Source organism: Ceratotherium simum, chromosome 8 (genome assembly GCF_057802395.1).
Source record: "Ceratotherium simum simum isolate JZ-2026a chromosome 8, ASM5780239v1, whole genome shotgun sequence".
In the NCBI taxonomy this organism is placed as follows: domain Eukaryota; kingdom Metazoa; phylum Chordata; class Mammalia; order Perissodactyla; family Rhinocerotidae; genus Ceratotherium; species Ceratotherium simum.
Genome location: NC_141907.1, coordinates 62,141,970 through 62,161,353, shown reverse-complemented (window position 1 = coordinate 62,161,353; position 19,384 = coordinate 62,141,970). Strand labels below are relative to the sequence as shown.

General features: G+C 42.8%; 1 protein-coding gene and 1 non-coding gene across 7 annotated transcripts in view; one reads left to right on the top strand and one right to left on the bottom strand.

Moving 5' to 3' along the window:
- The window catches only part of SHROOM3 (shroom family member 3), a 310,752-nt gene that overhangs the window by 219,974 nt on the left and 71,394 nt on the right, over nt 1-19,384 (bottom strand). The window lies entirely within an intron of this gene.
- Nucleotides 5,354-5,483, top strand: LOC147916483 (small nucleolar RNA SNORA3/SNORA45 family). Its single transcript, XR_015553080.1, has one exon. It is a non-coding gene; the product is annotated as a small nucleolar RNA SNORA3/SNORA45 family (small nucleolar RNA).

Sequence of the window (19,384 nt, the reverse complement as noted above, 5' to 3'; positions counted from 1 at the left end):
ACTGTAAGCTCCTCCAGGGCAGGGACAACATCTTATTCATTTTTGTATCCTCAGTGCCTAGCACAGTTTGTGGCATAAAATAAGTGTCCAATACGTACTGCTGTATGTATTGGTTAATTTCCTGCCAGTTGGGGGAAGCTAGAACAGTGCATGTGTTGGTCAAAGTCGATCTAAAAAAATAGAAATTACTCTAAATATTTAAAACAGAGGGAATATAACAGAGGGAATTGGTTATGTAGACAGTGGATGAGCTCCCAAGCCACAGCAGGCAGCTACCACCACCCCCACCCCCAGGGAGCTGGAGGTCAGCCTGGTGGAGCCACGGCAGGCAGGATCTAGTGTCCTGGAGAAGACAAAACCACTGTCACAGATACTGTCTGAGATCAAGAGACAGGAGAAACACCTGGCTCTGCCTTCCTCCCACCCTCCAATCATCCGTCTCCCACTGGCCAAACCCTGCCAGAAGCCGGCTGACTAGAGAGACTGGCTTTAAGGACAGGACACAGGACAGAGCACTCATCAGAGATTGTGCTTCTCTTGTGCCCATCATGAGAAACTGCAGGCTAACGATGCTGACCGCCCTGCAGTGCCGGATAACAGTGACCAGTGCTTGCCCCTTGGTGTTCCATCATTCCCTAGGCTCCACGAGGGCATCACTCTTTTGCTAACTTACTATGTCTTCAGATAAGTCTAAATTCAGTTGGATTGGGCTACATCTTTCTTTGTGTTTCAACTGACAATGACAACAATAAACACTATTGAGCATCTGCTCTGCCTCAGACGTTGTACTCAGACCTGGGGATATAGAGCTCAAAAAGTGAGAGGCCCTGTATGCCAAGGAACTCTCGGTCAAGGGGAAACAGACGACAAAACAGACAATTTATCTGCTATGTGGTAAGTGCTGTGACCACAGTCAGCACGTATGTTTGAACCTGGGAGCTCCAAGGAGGGTCACACCCACCCCCAATAATTTGGAAATTTGGATTGTTTTATGAGGGTTTAATCTGTAAAATCAATGCACAATGGGTCAGTAGAGACAAGCAAAGACAAATGAAAGAGATGGAATAACTCCTAAGGCTCCACCCAGCTCTGAAATCCTGAGACTCTGTGCTCTACACACACACCAGAAGACCACCTTATGGTGCATCTAGTTACATACCACACACTGGGTAGGTCTTTCCATGCATAATCTCCTTTATTGGACCCCTGGGTCTCTGAATTTCATTCCATGGACACTTGAACCTGATTTTACGGGTGGAGAATGATGCAAGATTTTCTTTGTCCTGCCCAGGGCCTTAGAACTAATTAGTTGCAGAGCAGGAATTGGAAACCCAGTCTCCAGATTCCCATCTCTGCTCTAAGACACTAGCTACCCCAGACACAGGAGCGTGTTCTGCAGTTGCAAAAAATAAAACTTGACTAAAGTAAGACTCCCTTAATTTCCACTTAGTTGACAGCTTCCCAGATTGTGTGCAACTGTTAAAAAAAATTAAATGCGTGTAATATTTGGTTATTATTTTTCACATCCAAACAGCTGATTGGGTCAAGAAGAGAGGGTGGTGGTTTTATATGCTTATCTCTTTGTTTTTTAAATATGAAACCTTTGCAGGATGTGTTGCTTTTAAACATTCTGCACCAGTTCTGAGCTCATTCTTGGCTTTTCCACAACAATATTCTCTAAGATGATGCCCACAGACTCTTCACCTCTGTCTTTTGCCCGCAGTCACCTATCTGCTTAGCTACTGGAGCAGCCGGCCCCATGGAGACAAATGGAAACAGGCTTTAGAGTGATGAGAACAATGGTTTCTGACTTCAGTGACCCTTCTAAAGTCTTACCACTTCTCTGACCCTAATATATACGTCCCTACAATAAGCACAGAACAGTGAAGTAAATTACTATAAGGTGTCCATAAGTAAAACAAAACAAAATGATAGCTCATCAAGACTTGCTATACGAGGAAAAATAAATCCTGGCCCTGATTCTTCCCACATATTGGAAATGAACTGCAGCAGGCTCTCAAATTTGAGGAAATTATTTTATTCCCAGTGGAAGAGGAAATTGAAGTGTTTACGCTTTCCAGCTACTTATTATAAAAGAAGGAAGCCTTTAAGAGCAAGTTGGCAGAGAGAGCTGAGGTTGCTTCCAATGACCTTCCTGGAAAGGAATTATTTGTTTGATGGCCTTGCTCATGGCTTTCAGGATTCTCTTTGTGCAATGAAGTGGGAACTAATTATCTTTTAGACATTTTCCAAATCCTGGCTAAATTGGATGGCTGGCTGAAGACTGTACGGACAGGGTACGCTGTCATTTGGTAATTGCTTAATAAGTGCTGTACTGAACACATTGGGGGCATCTGCATTTAATCCTTAAACCAACTCCATGAGGAAAATACAATTATGATTGGTAGATGTGGAAGCTCAGATTTTGGTGACGTTTTCAATTTTTTTCCCATCTCAGTACCTCCCCAAGGGCTGAGAGGAACAATCTCTCGGCACATGTGTACATCATTCACAGAACACTGGAGGAAAAGCTCAAGTTTGGACAGGAGTAAGTCTCTTGTGGGGATTAGGAAAGTGGCCAAGCTGAGATTTAAATCCCAGGCTATGGGCCGGCCCCATGGCTTAGAGGTTAAGTGCGCGCGCTCCACTGCTGGCAGCCTGGGTTCGGATCCCGGGCGTGTACCGACTCACTGTTTCTCCAGCCATGCTGAGGCCGCGTCCCACATACAGCAACTAGAAGGATGTGCAGCTATGACATACAACTATCTACTGGGGCGTTGGGGGAAAAATAAATAAATAAAATTATAAAAAAAAATAAATAAATCCCAGGCTATAACTACAAAAACTGTGCTCTCGACCACTGCTTTCTACCACGGTGTGCCATCAACTCATTTGTATGGTGTTGTAAAATTCTCACAAACATATTTGTCTTTGTTTGAAGAGTGAATGTAGCTGAGTTCCTCTATGATGCTGTCGTTGGGACATGGGACACACTCTCACTTTATTTTTATTTATTTATTTTTTAAATAATTTTATTTATTTATTTATTTTTTCCCCCAAAGCCCCAGTAGATAGTTGTATGTCATAGTTGCACATCCTTCTAGTTGCTGTATGTGGGACGCGGCCTCAGCATGGCCGGAGAAGTGGTGCGTCAGTGCACGCCCGGGATCCGAACTCGGGTCACCAGCAGCGGAGCACGCATACTTAACTGCTAAGCCACGGGGCCGGCCCACACCCTCACTTTATTGAGTTATCCTATTGGATTGTATTTTTAGTGTTCAGGGCTTTTAGGGTCATCATCTGACTCATGTTTTAATGGAAATGGTGTCGTCTCATTGGCTACACTGTAAAATGATTCTATTACATGTACACTCTGATTGGGAGAGTGTGGGAGGTTGAAATAGCAAAGCCAAGCAAACAGCCCAGCTATTACTACACTAGAACGATTGGGGGTCATTGTGCAGCCTAATTTAACATACCCCAGGGCAATCTGGGAAAGTGAGTACATTCCTTTTTATACATCTGAGTCCACTGAGAAGCTGGTTAGGAGGATATTCCTCTACAGACCAGCTAGTCAGTACCCAGCCTCCCATGTGTGACCATCCCTGTCCACAAGGGTGAGCAGGGCTTCTCATCTGAGTGTTACTTGTTCAGCTGGTCCTCTCTGATCCGTGGTCAGTTTATCAGAAGCTTGTATGGGTGTGAGAGTTAAAGACCTCCTGTGCTCTGTCCGTCTACCTGGAGACAAAACATCTCCTTGGGTTTTCTTCCTCCAAGTTATATTTTTCATCTTGTGAATGTTTATTACTTACTCACCTAGAATGTTAGATTCAATATCTACTGACAAAAGAAGAAAAGCAACTAAATATTTAAAGATAACAGAACTATACACAAGATTTAATCCTAAGGAAACTCCTACCCATTTCAGTGGTATTTACTCTCAGTTAAACATTGAAGGAACCAAGAGGTGTGTATCTATTAACAAGACCTATTAACAGCTGCGGCTGTGAACTGGCCATCATAGTAGCTGATCTAAGCCTTGTTCTAGGAGCCTAGAATATCTAGGTGCCTCTTCATGAAGCATATTCCCCACAGAAAAAGGGAAATGGACATGAAGTTGCAACACCACACACTGAAAGTATTCAACCAGACTTTACCCAATGTTTATCCAATGCTTTCCTAATCTGTGCTTTATAAAACTAGCCTATTACTGAAATAGCAGAAACAGATGTCATTTACTCCTAAATGCCTTCCCATTTGCCTTGCAAGCAATGGCTTTTTCAGACAAGACCATTTTTTTCAATGTTAAAAATGAGAATCTCTGAAGAAAAAAGTGAATATCAGATCTCTATAGATCACCACTCCAAGAGAATTGGACCAGGAGCCCCAGCAAAGGGGAAATTGTGACAAATGTGTTTCCAGGAACAAAATCAATAACAAATAAAGCTTGAGTATACCATACTCTTCAATTTGTGAGAATGATCTATTATATTGCTAAAGCTGAGAGAACAGTTCCAAATCACATGACTGTGGTCAATGTCCAGACCTAGAGCAAAACTACTAAGTAGTAGGGATTATGCCATAACCAAGAGAGTCAAAAGAATGAAAATAATGTAAACCTCCCCTCCCTCCAACTAGACAGAGAGTTGACTTTTTTGAAAAATCTTTGCTGGGCTGGAAAAAAAGCAAGAAAAAAAATCAGAAAGCAAGTTATTTTTCAGGATGGCTGATGGAAAGTCCAAACCCTGGGGTAGGGGTGATAGAAACTCTCAGAAGGATTTGAGGATCTCAGAGCAGGACTTGTGCCTACATTCCCCATCAAGAATCCTGCAAGGAAATATTCTCACAGAGAGCCCTATGCAACATTCAGGGATCTAGAAGAGAAGCAATGGCAGCAGGACAGGTCAAGCCAGAGAGACCATCTGAGATAGACCCACCACCTCCACCTCCATGTTTCCTGCAGCATCAAAACAGCACAGAAGAGCAGCAAACCTCTTCCCATGGCTTCCCTCACACCCTGCCCCCATGAGACTGGGCAAGAGTTTGGGTGAGAGAAAGCCAATGGACTGGGAATGCCCTTATGGTAGACTAGAAGCCAAACAGCAGGGGTAGACTATGGACATCAAAAAAGTGGATGGCAGTGAGGACAGATGACAAAAGCCAAAGCCAGCTCAGAAGAGGCCTCCTCACAAGGAGGACCTCACAGTTGCCCACTCCTTAAACGTCAAGATCATACATAAGAATGCCAGGAACCAAGACCATCCTTAGGGAGATGGTTTAAAAAAAAAAAAAGAGGGGGAGGTGGAGAAGAATCTTGAATTGACTAAGAATTTACTCACGAAGGACTAGGTTTCCTGAGACTAGAGTCACATTCTGACACAACCCTTGTCCTGGTGTGCTGGCGTCCTCGGAGACAATCTGCTGATCTTGATTCACAGGTGAGGGCAATCAGTGCCCCCAGTAGTGCCCAGATCAGAACACGCCTCACTGGCTCCTAGATGGAGTGGGCTAGTGGGCATCTTTCCTCATACCTATCAGGGGGTTGGTACCTGCCAGGTGTATTATCAACCTTTTTCTCTGTTCTTCTAGGGCTACTACAAAGTTCTGGGGAAGGAAAAGCTCCCAAAAGCAGACTGTCATGGTGAAGGCCAAATTCCTCAGCAGAAGAGCCGAGGAGAAGATCAAGGGTGTGTCTCCTGGTGGCTTGGTGTCATGTGGAGGGAGGTTCATTAAATGCTCACCAGTGCTTTTCAAAAAAAAAAAAAAGACCAGGTTTTAAACCAGAAGTAATTGAATTTATCTTGAATTAGAAAGATTGAGTTTTCTATTAACAAATAGAAATTGGGGCTCATAAGTTAATTTAATTCAATTACAGAAAAATAAAATTATGTGTTATCTCAATTGACATTTGAGATAATAAAAATTTACTCCCTCAACACATTTTAGTGTATATTCGCTGCTTCTATTTCAATTTTATCTCAAATTCCGAATGTGAGACTTGATGCCCTCTTAAAGGAGTTTTAATCCTCAGTGCAGGAATTAGAAGAAACTTTTTAAGAGATGTAGCAGTGGGCATTGTGGTTGTCACCCTGGTATCCACTCCACCCTTCCTCCACTGTGAAGCAGCCATGGTGACAACGTCTCGTCTCCAGGGTGAGCCCCCCTCTGCTGCTGCAGGGACTGGTTCCTGGGCCAGAAGGGTCGGTCCTGGGCGATCAGCCAGCACTAAGGACAGGCGTCCTCTCTCTGGAGATGAACGCTGAAACATGCAGCCAGCCTTAGCTTGAAACTGACAACATAGAAGGTAAAGAAATGACGTCTGGTGAGTTACTAAATCAAATCGACACTAAAACCACTGCTTCTGAACTTTCCAGGCTGAGTCAGTCAGTCTCTTTTATTTAGCCTGCATTGAGTTGGGCTTTGTGTTACCTGCAACCAAAAAACCCTGAAATATTGCAGTTGGAGAAGGGACTTTCTCAGCTCCTAAATCTCAGTGTATGAGTAAGGTTGGGCCTCACAATAGTTACCTCATAACTTAATGCCTTTTTTCTAGAAGAGTATTCAATGAGAAAAACCAACAAAGAAATATTTGTCCTTAAAGACAGGAGAGGAGGATGAGGAGAAGGAGAAAGAGCGAGAAGGAAGGCAGGTAGGGAGGCAGTCAAGCATTAGTGACGGCTCCCTGCTTCAGATCTGATGGATGGAACATTTCTTATTAGCTCTTACATAAAACTAAGAATGTGTGCTCTCATTGTTCAGGGATATTGGGTGACTCCAAGAGAACAGTCCATTCCACAAATTCCACTGACAACTCATGACCAGGTGATGCAAGCAGTGGAACACAATGCACACTGAGTGTTTGATCTGTCATGGATATCAGGGCGGGCAGCTACAGGATTATTGTATTTCACTCACCCATTTCTCTCTCACGTACCACTCTTAGGCTCTTATGGTAACCTCCCAGGCCAGCGTTTAGAATAAACCATTGGACAGGATACTTATCAAAGTGCAAACATTGACCTTACAATGTGGCAGTTAAAAATAGCCTGCCAGAGACTCAGTGCGTCAGGGAAGGCCATTGTCCTGTGGGTGTACAGTGTACTCAAGACTTCCTCCCAGAGGCCTTCTCTCTCACATTCTTTTATTTCCTTCCTGTGGCTGCAAATTGACAAGGTTAAGGGGGGGGCCACTGTCTTTAGGACAACAGATTTGTAAGTTTCTGCCCTCTCCCATTTACTCTTTGCCTTTTGGGATAGCAGACAGACCCCAAACTAGCTGGTACACAGAGCAGCAGCGCACAGAAACCTACTAGCATTTTTTTTTGCATCCTGAGGCTTGTGGATCCAGGAAAAGAGGTACAAATCCCAAGGCTTGGTTTCAGCTCACGAAACAAGATAAGCTCAGGAGGACGTCTAAGGCTAGAGGTCAGGCTGCTCTGCAGGCAGCACATGGGGAAGGCTCCAGGCATGGCTGGGGAAGAGAAGAGGATGCAGCAGAATATTTTCAAATGTTATGTAGGGGAAAATGGCCCTGTCGAATAATAAAGGATTGGATCCTTGCATCCATATTGAAAAAAGGATGGGTTTAATATCAACACTCTGCTCATAAGAGCTAAATTAGAATAGGTTCTATGGTTGGAAGAAGGACATTTAAGAACCTTGAAAGGGGCCAGCCTCTTAGCGTAGTGGTTAAGTTCTTGCGCTCCACTTTGGCGGCCCAGGGTTCGCAGGTTCAGATCCTGGGCATGGACCTACACACAGCTTATCAAGCCATGGTGTGGCAGGCATCCCATATAAAATAGAGGAAGATGGGCACAGGTGTTAGATCAGTGCCAATCTTCCTCAGCAAAAAGAGGAAGGTTGGCAATAGATGTTAGCTCAGGGCTTATCTTCCTTACCAAAAAAAAAAAAAAAAAGAACCTTGAATAATTCTACTAAAAGAACTCTTAAAACTCCACATTAAAAAAAACACCAAACAATCCAATTGGAAAATGAGCAAAAGACATGAAAAGACATTCAAACGAAGAGGATATATGGTAGTAAATGAGCACATGAAAAGGTGTTCAACATCACTAGCCATTAGGGAAGTGCAAGTTAAGATTGCATTGAGAGGGCCGGCTCCGTGGCTTAGCGGTTAAGTGTGCGCGCTCTGATGCTGGCGGCCCGGGTTCGGATCCCGGGAGCGCCCCGAGGCACCGCTTCTCCGTCCAACGTGAGGCCGAGTCCCACGTACAGCAACTGGAAGGATGTGAACCTATGACATACGGCTATCTACTGGGGCTTTGGGGGGAAAAAACTGAATAAATAAAATCTTTAAAAAAAAAAAAAAAAAAGATTGCATTGAGATATCATTATATATCTGTTAGTGATAGTGCCAAATGCTGGCAAAGATATGGAGAAACTTGACCACTTATACGTTGCTGGTGAGAATGCAAAATGCTATAGCCCCTCTGGAAAATAGTTTGGTAGTTTCTTTAAGAACTAAACATACACTTAGCATATGACCCAGCAATTGCACTCCTAGGCTCTTATCCCAGAGAAATGAAAACTTGTGTCCACACAATAACCTGTACACCATTATTCACAGCAGCTTTATTTGTAATAGCCCATAACTAAAAACAACCATATAGTCCTCAGTAGGTGAGTGGTTAAACAAACTGTGGTACATCCATACCATGGAATACTACTCAGCAATAAAAAGGAATGGCATTTATATAACATTCTTAACATGACAAAATTAGAAATGGAAAGCAGATTAATGGTTGCCAGGAGTTAGGGGTGGTGAGGAATGACATGATGGGGGTAGCATGAGGGGGATCTTTGTGGTGATGGAAAAGTCCTGTGTCTTGAATGCAATGGTGATTACATGAATTTAAATATGTGACAAAATGGCATGGAACTATACACACCCATTGTATCAATGACAAATTCTTGGATTTGATATTGTACTGTAATTATGTAAGATATACCCATGGGGGCAATTGGGTGAAGGATTCTTTGTATTATTTTTTGCAACTTCCTGTAAATCTATAATCATTTAAACAATTTTTTTAAAATTCTACCCAGAGTTTCTGGACCTAAGCCAGATGCTGTGAATTCTGTGGTTTTGAGTCTCCAGCATCCCTTCATCAATGGTTTCCCGTTCACTGTGCCCACATTTCCTCAGTGGGACCCCTCTTTGCCACTGTCAGCCCAGACAGTGGGCCTGGGCCTGAGTGGTCAGCACATCACATTCCCTTAAGCCAGTCTAGGCTGGGCTTCTGCTGGAGCTGGGATAGAGATGATTGCTCTCTTGCACTGGACTCAAATCTGGAAGGATGGAGGTCTGGGAACCCCACGAGGGGGCTGCACATGGCACTGTTGCCAGGGAAGCATGAAAGAGAAATGGAGAAAGAAATTCATTTCAGAGGAAATCATTTGAGCCCTGCGTCCGTCCAGTCATGCCTGCCTTCACACTGCTCTGTTTGTGAGCCAACACATCTCATAAATTCCAGAGCAGGCAGCCCTCTGCCAGTTACCACAACACTTGGATATTTAACAGTTAATGTAATACAGGGAGGGAAAATGTTTTACTCTCTCATAAACAAACAAAAAAGCTCTCAGTGGCTGCCCACTAACCCAACTCCCTGTATCAGTGGTATTAATGGAAAGCTGTTCTCTGGGACTCCTGGCCACAAATCTATCGAAGCAACCCTTGTAAGAGGTGACGTTGAAACCTAACAGCCTCCATGCAGGTACCTGATGAATGGGGCAGGGAGAAGTCATGTTGCATTAATTAAGGAGGAATACTGATCCCTTCGGCTGATAATGTTTAGGCCCCCATCTCTCCCTCCAACTCCACATTTCATTTTGAATTTTCATTTTGCTGATCATTTTGCTTCCAAATTCCCTCATGTGTAACTCTGTTCTTACCTCCTTTTGGCTAACTCCTCCTCCTTTCTCCTGTCCAACCCAATCACAGTCTCTGTGGTTATGACCTCGCCTGGTCTCTGTCCTCCTCTCCCTTGTCCCTCTTGAGGCCCTGAGGAGGTCCAAGGCCCACACCTTCCCTCTCCTCTAGCCCCCGGCCTCACCATCTCAGTGAAAACCGGAACTATTGCCCTGTGGGAACGATTGTCCTATCTGTCCACTCTTCTCAGCCAAGTTTCTAGAATGAACATTCTGCCTTGATTGGCTCTATGCTCCCTCATTTTTAATTAAATGCCCAGTCCTTGGCCATCTGGTCTCTGCCCTATTGAAACTATTCTCTCAGACTTCCCAATTGCAAAATGGAGAGGTCTCACGTCAGTCTCATTGTCCTTGGCCCCTGTGTGCTGTGTGACATTGCTGTCCACTTCCTTCTCACAAAACCCTCCTCCTGGACTTCCCTGACGCCATGCTCCTTGCTTTCCTTCCTCCTCTCTGTCCGCTTCTCCTTGGTCTCCTTTGCTGGGCCTTCTCCTTTTGCCCTGTTTCTCACGGTTCCATGCCCAGTTTTCTACTTGTCACTATATTTGTCTTCTCTCTACTCTAACTGGGAAATCTCTTCAAAATCCACGATTTCACTTAATACCAATATGTGCATGAGTCACCAGGCCAGGTCCATTTCCTGGACTTCAGGTGACCTCACTGAGGCCCATTACCTAACCCTTCAAGCTCAGAACGTCCAAATGGAGCATAGCCTTTATCCTCCACCAGCCTCTGTCTGCAGCCCTTCCTTCTCTTCCTCCTGTATCGCTGCAGGGAAGGGCGGCACCTCCCACCCAGTCACCCCAGCCTCCCTCTCCCTCTCTCTTCTGCAACCTCTTCACCCATTCAGCAGCCAAGCCCTTTCAGTTCTAGCTCCTCCGCAGCTCTCACACACCCTCCTCTCCTCTGATGCCCCTGGTTTCTTACCTGGCTTGTCTCACTAGTCTCCTAACTGGTTTGTCTCCAGGCTTCTACACACTCCCAGCCCCCAAACAAAAATTTTCTCAGGTTATACCTTGCTTAAAGTCCCACCTTGGCTCCCCCTGGTCTTCATGGTGAAAGCCAATTCTCTCCATGCAGCATCCTCGATGACACGCTTCCTGCATCTCTCCGGGCTCCACGCCCACTATTTTACACACATGCCCTTTGCTCCAAGCATTCTGGCCTGCGGGCAGTTCCCCAAGTGCACCCTCAACCCTGCAGCTGATTCCTACACTGTCCTTCAAAACTCTGTTCAGTTGGGTGTCACTTCTCATGGAAACCCTTCCTAACGTGCCCAAGCTGAGTTAACACAGTCATCTCTGTTCCTGTCACACGTGCACTGAGATCACCATGTTGCATGTCCCTCCACAACATCAAGATAGCCTTAGAGGCAAGGGCAGTGTCCCTTTTTTTTTTGCATAGCATTTTTTTCCAAATTTTATTTTATTTTGAAATATTTAAAATCTTTAGAAAATTTGAAAGAATGGTACAATAAACACACACCCTTCATCAAAATTCATTTGTTAACATTTTGCCACATTGTACACTCTTCCTTCCTCTCCCCTCCCCCCATAAAATCTTTATACACTGTACTGTGTTGAATAGTGTTCCCCCAGAATTCATGTCTACCCAGTCCCTAGGAATATGACCTTATTTGGAAACAGGGTCTTTGCAGATATAATCAAGACAAGATGAGGTCATACTGGAGTAGGATGGGCTTTAATCCAATGACTGGTATCCTTATAATAAGAGGGAAATTTGGACAAAGACACACAGAAGCAATATCAAGTGACAACAGAGGCAATGATTGGAGCAAAACAGTTGCAAACCAAGGAATGCCAAGGATTGCTGGCAGCCACCAGGAGCTGGAAGAGGCGAGGAAGGATCCTGCCCCACTTCAGAGGGAGCATGGCCCCACCACCACCCTGATTTCAGATTTCTAGCCTCCAAAACAATGAGAAAATAAATTTCTGTTGTTTTAAGCCACCCAGCTTGTGGTAATTTGTTACGGTAGCCCTAGGAAATTAATAAAATAATTATATATAGCTAGATATACACATAATATAGACATTAATATATCTAATAATATAAAATCAATGTATAATATAAAATGAATATTAATATATCAATACAGATATAAAATCTTTTTTTTGCTGAACTATTTGAAAGTAAGCTTTAGGCATCATGACATTTACCTCTTAATACTTTAGTATATATCTTCTAAAAAGAAAGACATTCTCTTATATAATTACAATATCATTATCATACTCCAAAAATGTAACATTAATACAATAAGATAATATATAATATAGAGATAATATAATATAACACAATATAATATAATATAATATAATATAATATAATATAATATAATATAATATATAGAGTAGATATTCAAACTTCCCAATGATCCAAACTTTCATAGCTTTTAAAAAAATCCAGGATCTAATCAAGGTTCATTCATTGCATTCAATTATGTTCTATAATGTTATCCTGCAACAGTCCCCTGCCTTTTTTTCCTATTTTTTTCTTTTCTTGACATTGATATTTTTACAGAGTCCAGACCAGTTTTGTATACCGTCCCCAAAGTGGGATTTGCCTGATTGTTTCCTCATGATTAGATTCCGGTGAAACAAGTTTGGCAAGGAACAACAGAGTGATCTTGTGTCTGTCTGAGCGCATCACCTCAGGAGGCACATTGTGATGTTTGATTTGATTACCAATACCCATTATTGGTAATGGTAAATTTGATCACATGGTTAAGGTGCAGGGTTGTGTCTTATTGTATTCCCAGTACTTATCAATAGGACTATGAGCCCTTAATTGTTCATTGAATGAATGCATGAATGGATAAATGAATGAGACTTATGAAGTACAGTGCTCCATACTGAAACTAAAAAATTTAAAAATTTGGCAATATGTGCAACTTCTTATTAATCATCTACATCACCTCTTATTAATCAAGGACATCACTAGGGCACAGTAACTTTGCCATCCCCACTTCTACAATGTTAATGATCTGCACTAAAATTTAAAATCTATTGTGCAAGCAGAGTTGTATTGGCTTATATAAATTCAACTGTGAGCTTGGGAGCTTTGGAACATAGCTCTCAGGGTGGTTGTATATAACACTCAAAAATAAAGCAAGTTATGTGTTACTGACTTGAATGTCATTATTTTCTTCCAAGATTTTTTTATTTTAGGTCCCAGCAATTTAGGCCAGTTTCCAGAGTTAGCCAATATGTTTGTAATAGCAACATTATAAAATGTTAATTCTGAAAACTGTCTATCTTTCGACACACACCCCAGGGTTTATTTCCTGTAAATCAGTTTCTGTCCACCATATTTAATAATTGGTCAATATTTTTACAAAGATACTCAACTTTAATCAAATTCTTAAAGAGACTGTTAGAGATTAGACCAGGAATCATTTAAAAAATAAAAGGCTCTGGGGGCCGGCCTGGTGGCGTAGCGGTTAAGTGCGTGCTCTGCTGCTGGCGGCCCGGGTTCAGATCCCAGGCGTGCACGGTGGCACCGCTTGTGAGGCCATGCTGTGGCGGCGTCCCATATAAAGTAGAGGAAGATGGGCACAGATGTTAGCCCAGGGCCAGTCTTCCTCAGCAAAAAAGAGGAGGATTGGCATGGATGTTAGCTCAGGGCTGATCTTCCTCACAAAAATAAATAAATAAATTAATTAATTAAAAAAAGCCTCTGGTTATAGAACCAAATACTAATGAAGTCATATGATTTAGCTAACTCTCTTGAATTTAACAGCAGCTACAGAAAGCTACCCCAGATCCAAAGATGGAAATAATGGACTCTGACTGCTATAATAGAAGTTGTTGTTTCTCACACACAATGAGAATTCTCTTCTATGATATGTGGTCCCTAGTTTTAGCTGCCCAAATACCAGGAAAAAGCTGTGGTGATTGTCTTAATTGGCTTGGTCTGAGTTAACTCACACATTGAATGAGGCACAGGCATAACCACATTGGCAAAGAACGTTGATGAGCATCGTTTCTCATCAGTGTTTACAAGGTACAGCGTGCAGCTAATGGAAACAGCATTAATAGAAATTTACTAAGTAGAAAAATGCAGTCCATAGACAGGACTCATACCACTGTATCCACTTCTGGATGTCATCCTAACAGAGATGGGGACAACCTGACATCACAGGAGGGTCATCCAGCACTGGTGTTAAGAGGGAAGTCTCACGAGCCAAATCACCTGGGTTCAAAGTGGGGCTCTGTTACTCACAGGCTGTATAACTTTGGGCACATTACTTAACCTCTCTTGCCTCAGTTTCCTCATCTATAAAATGGGGATAGTATTTACCTCATAGGGTTATTACAAGATTTATATGAGTTAATATATATAAATTGCTTAAACGACACCAGGCACATAATATGTAACCAATAAATGTTGATTATTGTTACTAGTGTCATCATCATCACCATCCTCATCAAGAACAACTGGTGAAAATAAAGGAGGGGAAGACAGAAAGGAGATTTGTAGGGACATGACTTGTCTCCTCAAAGGCTTGAAGTGCTGCCAAGAGGAAGAGGGATTAGATGATTTCCATGTGACCCTGGGAGCACATATAATATCAGAGGGTATAAATTACGGGAATTCAGATTTGGGCGCAATATACAGGGAACATCGCTCTAATGGTCAGAGTTATCTGAAGACCAGAGGCTTGCTCTAAATGAGGGGTGTCCTAGGTTCCTGGGGTATTCGATCCCACACTGGATGATCCCTTGGGATTTAAGAATTAGCTGGAAGACCGAATTGGATGATCCGAAAGAACCTAGCCTTGTGAGTCTATAATCAAAAACACTTATTAAAGCATCAAGCAGAATTTTAAAAAACGATTCAAATGTAAGAAGCTCTACACAAATAAAAACTCCTCTGTTGCAATACTGTCACATCTCCCACCTCCCATATCTACTCATTAGTCATCCTTCCCATTTCCACCCTATACCTACATAAACAGGAAAGAGACGCAGTAAGATTTCATCTGAATAACACACTCAAGTGCACATACAAAAACATAAGAAGCACCTTATCTTATAGGAGTTTGGTTTCTAAAATCAGTCAGTGTATATGGTAAAATCACATAGAGTCTAAACGGCCCTGAACATTCTAGGGAGGCACCACCTGAGTAGCTGCCTCTTTGTAAGCCCAGCACGGTTGGCTTCCTTCTAGTGTTGGAATTGATGTCTGCTTTTCTGGTTCAGCAGTAAATAAAGGAGTTGGCTTGAATTTAAGTGTCAGTTTCTACGAAAAATACGTATGTTTAAATGGTACACTCAGTCAGGGAGAGGAGATATTTGTTTTTCGGGAAATGAGACCAATGAGACTCATGTTACCCACTCATTCTCATGTGTTCTCAGTGAGTAGAACGTCCAGCTGAATTGATTGCACCGTTTATATTGCTATTTTTCTATTTTGTCTATTTCTTTTCTTTTTTCTATGTATCCAAGTGCACGGAGTTGAAGTCACTGAAGTTAATCCCACTTCTCTGAATATTTAGGAGCAAACCAGGGCTTCTTAGTCAGCAATAGCTCTCATTCAGTCCACTGTTTCTATGACTACTCCCTGGCCCCTGGAGATGCACGTGCTTGTTAACCCAGCACCCTCCTTTCTTCCGGGAAAGGCACCCCTTCTTTTGGGGTCTGCCCCTTCCCCCCACTGCAGTCAGTGATTCTAGCCACATGGGTGGGCTGTGACCTAAGCGAGGCCAATCAGAAGCCTCCGCTGGGATTTCTGCACTTGCAACCAGAGAGTAGTTCCGGCCTGTGGGTTGAAGGAAGAGGACAAGCAGAAGAGGCAGTGTTGAGAGATGAGAGAGGGTTCCTGGCTGCACTCTTGTCCATGTTCCAGTAAACTCGAGGGTCTGGCATGTCACTGCCCTTCCTGTGGTGATGCAATAAATATTTTCTTTTTGCTTAATTGGGTTTCCATCACTTCCAATAAATGGAATTTTAATACAGTCCTCAAGAATTTGATTCCCTGACCTGTACCAATCTCAATATTCTCTGGGCAAGAGAGTGTACACAGAATAGGTTTGGATGCCTGGTCCCCTGCTCGTTACAGCACACATTTGGAAATATGTTCATTTTCAGGCAGGCTCCATAGAGTCCTACCAAATGTGAGGAGCTGTCTTAAATCCTCTCAAATTGTTCAGATTATCTAACACAAGAAAGAAAGAGAGTGGGAGAGAAAAGGAGGGAGGAAGGAAAAGGAGGGAGGGAGGGGGAGGGGAGGAGAGGAGAAGAGAGAAAATGAAAGAAAACCCTGTATTTTAAGGAGAATTCAATCCGCCTTTGCCCGTCTTTCAAAGTCATAGGAGAAAGGCTCTCATTTAACCCCAACAAACATTCGTTGAGTGCCTGTTATGTGCCAAATGCTGATGTGGCACGGAAGAGTCTATACCTAGGAATACAGGTACTCCCTGCCCTCAGGGGGCTCAGCACCTAGAGGATTCTTGAGTTGTGAGCCTCCCCAAAATACCTCTAACAGGTTCATTGATTCTTTTTTCCCCTATTTATCAGGAGTTGAGATATTTGACATTTGATATGATTCTTAAGAGTCTAGCTCTCACTCTTCACTAGGAACATAGATACACAGTATCAAAATAATCATCTTGCAATTTCTGGGAATTATTTGAGTAGACACTTCCTTATAACCTAAATAAATCTCATTTTAAAATCTGTCCTTCTGAATTAGGAAAAAAAACTGATTTAAGGAAATTTATCAAAAACAGTTCATAGCATTTACTTTGGAAGGAAAAAGGTTGTGAGTCCCATTCCTACATGCAGTAGATCATTCAATTCAACACCCCCACACAGGGGGTGTGGCTGGGAAGCCTTAGTTCAATGAGTGGTCCACGGTCAGGTGGTGACAAGTTCTGGCCCAGGGTCCTACTCTGCAAACACCGGTTCTTTTCCTCTCTCTGCTAGCACACATAGGCCCTCATTGATCTGGGAATTTCCGGAACAGATCCCGTGATGTTTAAGAAATTTCCAGGATGACCTCAGCTGCTGACTGAAGCCTTAATGTCCAAAAGAAACCTTAAGAATTCTCTATAAAGTCAACAACTCAACCAAGAGAAATACTTTAAATTTCATTTGCATGGACAAGAATCCTAAATCTTATCTCTCTATCTAGCACATCATCTGGAAAAATGACCAGTTAGCCAGGCAGGAATTCTGAGAAGCCATCCAGTCAGAGCTTAGAATAACAAAGCTGAGAACAGTCCACTGGACATGCAGGATTAGGAATGTTCTGTATTCGGGGTACAGCTTTACTGCTGGGGAGGTGGGAGGGAAGGGAGTGGGCCTCTGGACATTCTGTCTTTAATAATCCAGGTAATTTGTCTACACCCATTCAATGCTCATTTCGAGTAAACTGGAGTGACTCGCCAGTTCCTGGACAACAAGGGTGTGGTCCAGGATGGGCAAATACGTGGACTCTTCCCCACCTGTGCCCATGGCAGGCATTTTCCACCTATCAAAGTCAGACTCCTTTTAGAACAGAGCAGACCGGTCAGCTGTCACTTAGAAGAGACCTTACTGGGGCCGGCCCAGTGGCGTAGCAGTTAGGTGCGCGCGCTCTGCTGCAGCGACCCAGGGTTTGCAGGTTCAGATCCCGGGCACATCGCTTGTCAAGCCATGCTGTGGCAGTGTCCCATATAAAGTAGAGGAAGATGGGCACAGATATTAGCCCAGGGCCAATCTTCCTCAGCAAAAAATAAAAAAAACAACAAAAAAGAGGAGGACCGGCATCAGATGTTAGCTCAGGGCTGATCTTCCTCACAAAAAAAAAAGAAGAAGAAACCTCACTGCTACCCTTGGAATGGTCCTTTGGGCAATAAGTACCTAATCCCTTTATAAGAGGGAGTGAGACAGTTACCAAATCTGTTGTGTAGCACCAGGGAACCTACTTGAAGACAGTTTTAATGACAATGAAACGAGCAGAAGTTTCACAGGGTAGGAAAGGATTTCCACAAGTCAGAAAGTAACTCATCACTGAATTCTGGGTAAGATGAAAATTTGGCTGGAAACAAAACTCTCAGCATTGGCTAGCTCAGAGGAGGTTCCCATGCCTCCCTGTAAAACTTTTTTCACAGATTTCCCCTGTGTTTGTGGGACTGGGGCTAGAATTAGAGGTAGAAGCTATAATTCATGAAAGGACCCAGGACCAGAAACTTAGAGAACCAGGGCTGGAGACAGAACTCAAGTATACTTAATGACTGGACTTTCCTCAGGGCTTGGCACTGGAAATGTACACTGGGACTTTGTACTCCTGTGATGTGCTGATTACATAATATCTATTAGCTGATGGTTTTGATTTCCTTTTTTTTTTTTCCCATCCTATTCCTTTTTTTATATATTGTGACCAAAGTGCTGTTACCAGAGAGTGTCAGCTGACTCAGGCCATTCAGTGCAGGGATTCCTCCAGGTTCCTGGGTGGGGGCTCAGGTAAGGTAAAGTCTGATGGCCTTGCAAGGGAACCCCAGTCATTCATACAATAAGCATCTCTGCTTATAGCTTCATCTGCTTTCAACACAGGGAACTAATGGGGCAGGGACATGGTATGATTTGGACTTTAGAAATATCATTTTCATAATGTGAAGGATGGATTTTAAGGGGGCACGATTAGAGACTAGAAAACTTGTTACGAAGCTATTGCAATTGACCAGGCTAGAGATGAAGAGGACTGACTGAGAGAAAGGATGGAGAAAAAGCAATAAATTCGAGTAATAGTAGAATGTAAAATCAGCAGCCTTGGTGATTGATTGACCATAGTGGATAAAAGAGAGGGAAGACTCCATGGTGACTTCTAAGAAGGACCAGAACCCACATCCTTAGTCTCCTGCTAGTTTCCATAATTTTCCACTAACCTGACTCTTTCCCAACTTCTCTCGTTGTCTTTGTTTCATTATGAAGTATCCTTTCTGATTATTAGAAGTGGCTTACTCCATAATCATAGTCCACGTCAGGCCCTATGTTGATAAGCTGAGCTTTCTACCCATCTAGAGTGTGAGAACAGGTCCAGAGCAACTCACGTCCAAGACCTCAAATTAATTACTCACCTCATAAAATTGTAACAGTTGGGTGAGAGTGATAAGTCTATCTAAGGTCAAAAAAAAGATCACCTATTGGATTTCTCAATATGACTATAAATAATAGAATTAAATTTGGCAATGGAGAACTTTTATCCAGACAAGTCTCAGCTAGATTTTTACACAGTTTTTAAATGTAATATTTAACTCTGGTCGCTAACTGATGCTGCAAACTGAGAAAAATTTCATATCCTCAGTTCATTCATTCCATTGGAATAAAAACCAAGCCACTGAAGAGTTTAAGGGCAATTAGAAGACCTGGAAACAATGGTCAATGTGTCCATTAGAAAAGTTCAAAAGGCAATAATAAATAGGTAGTAACAATCTG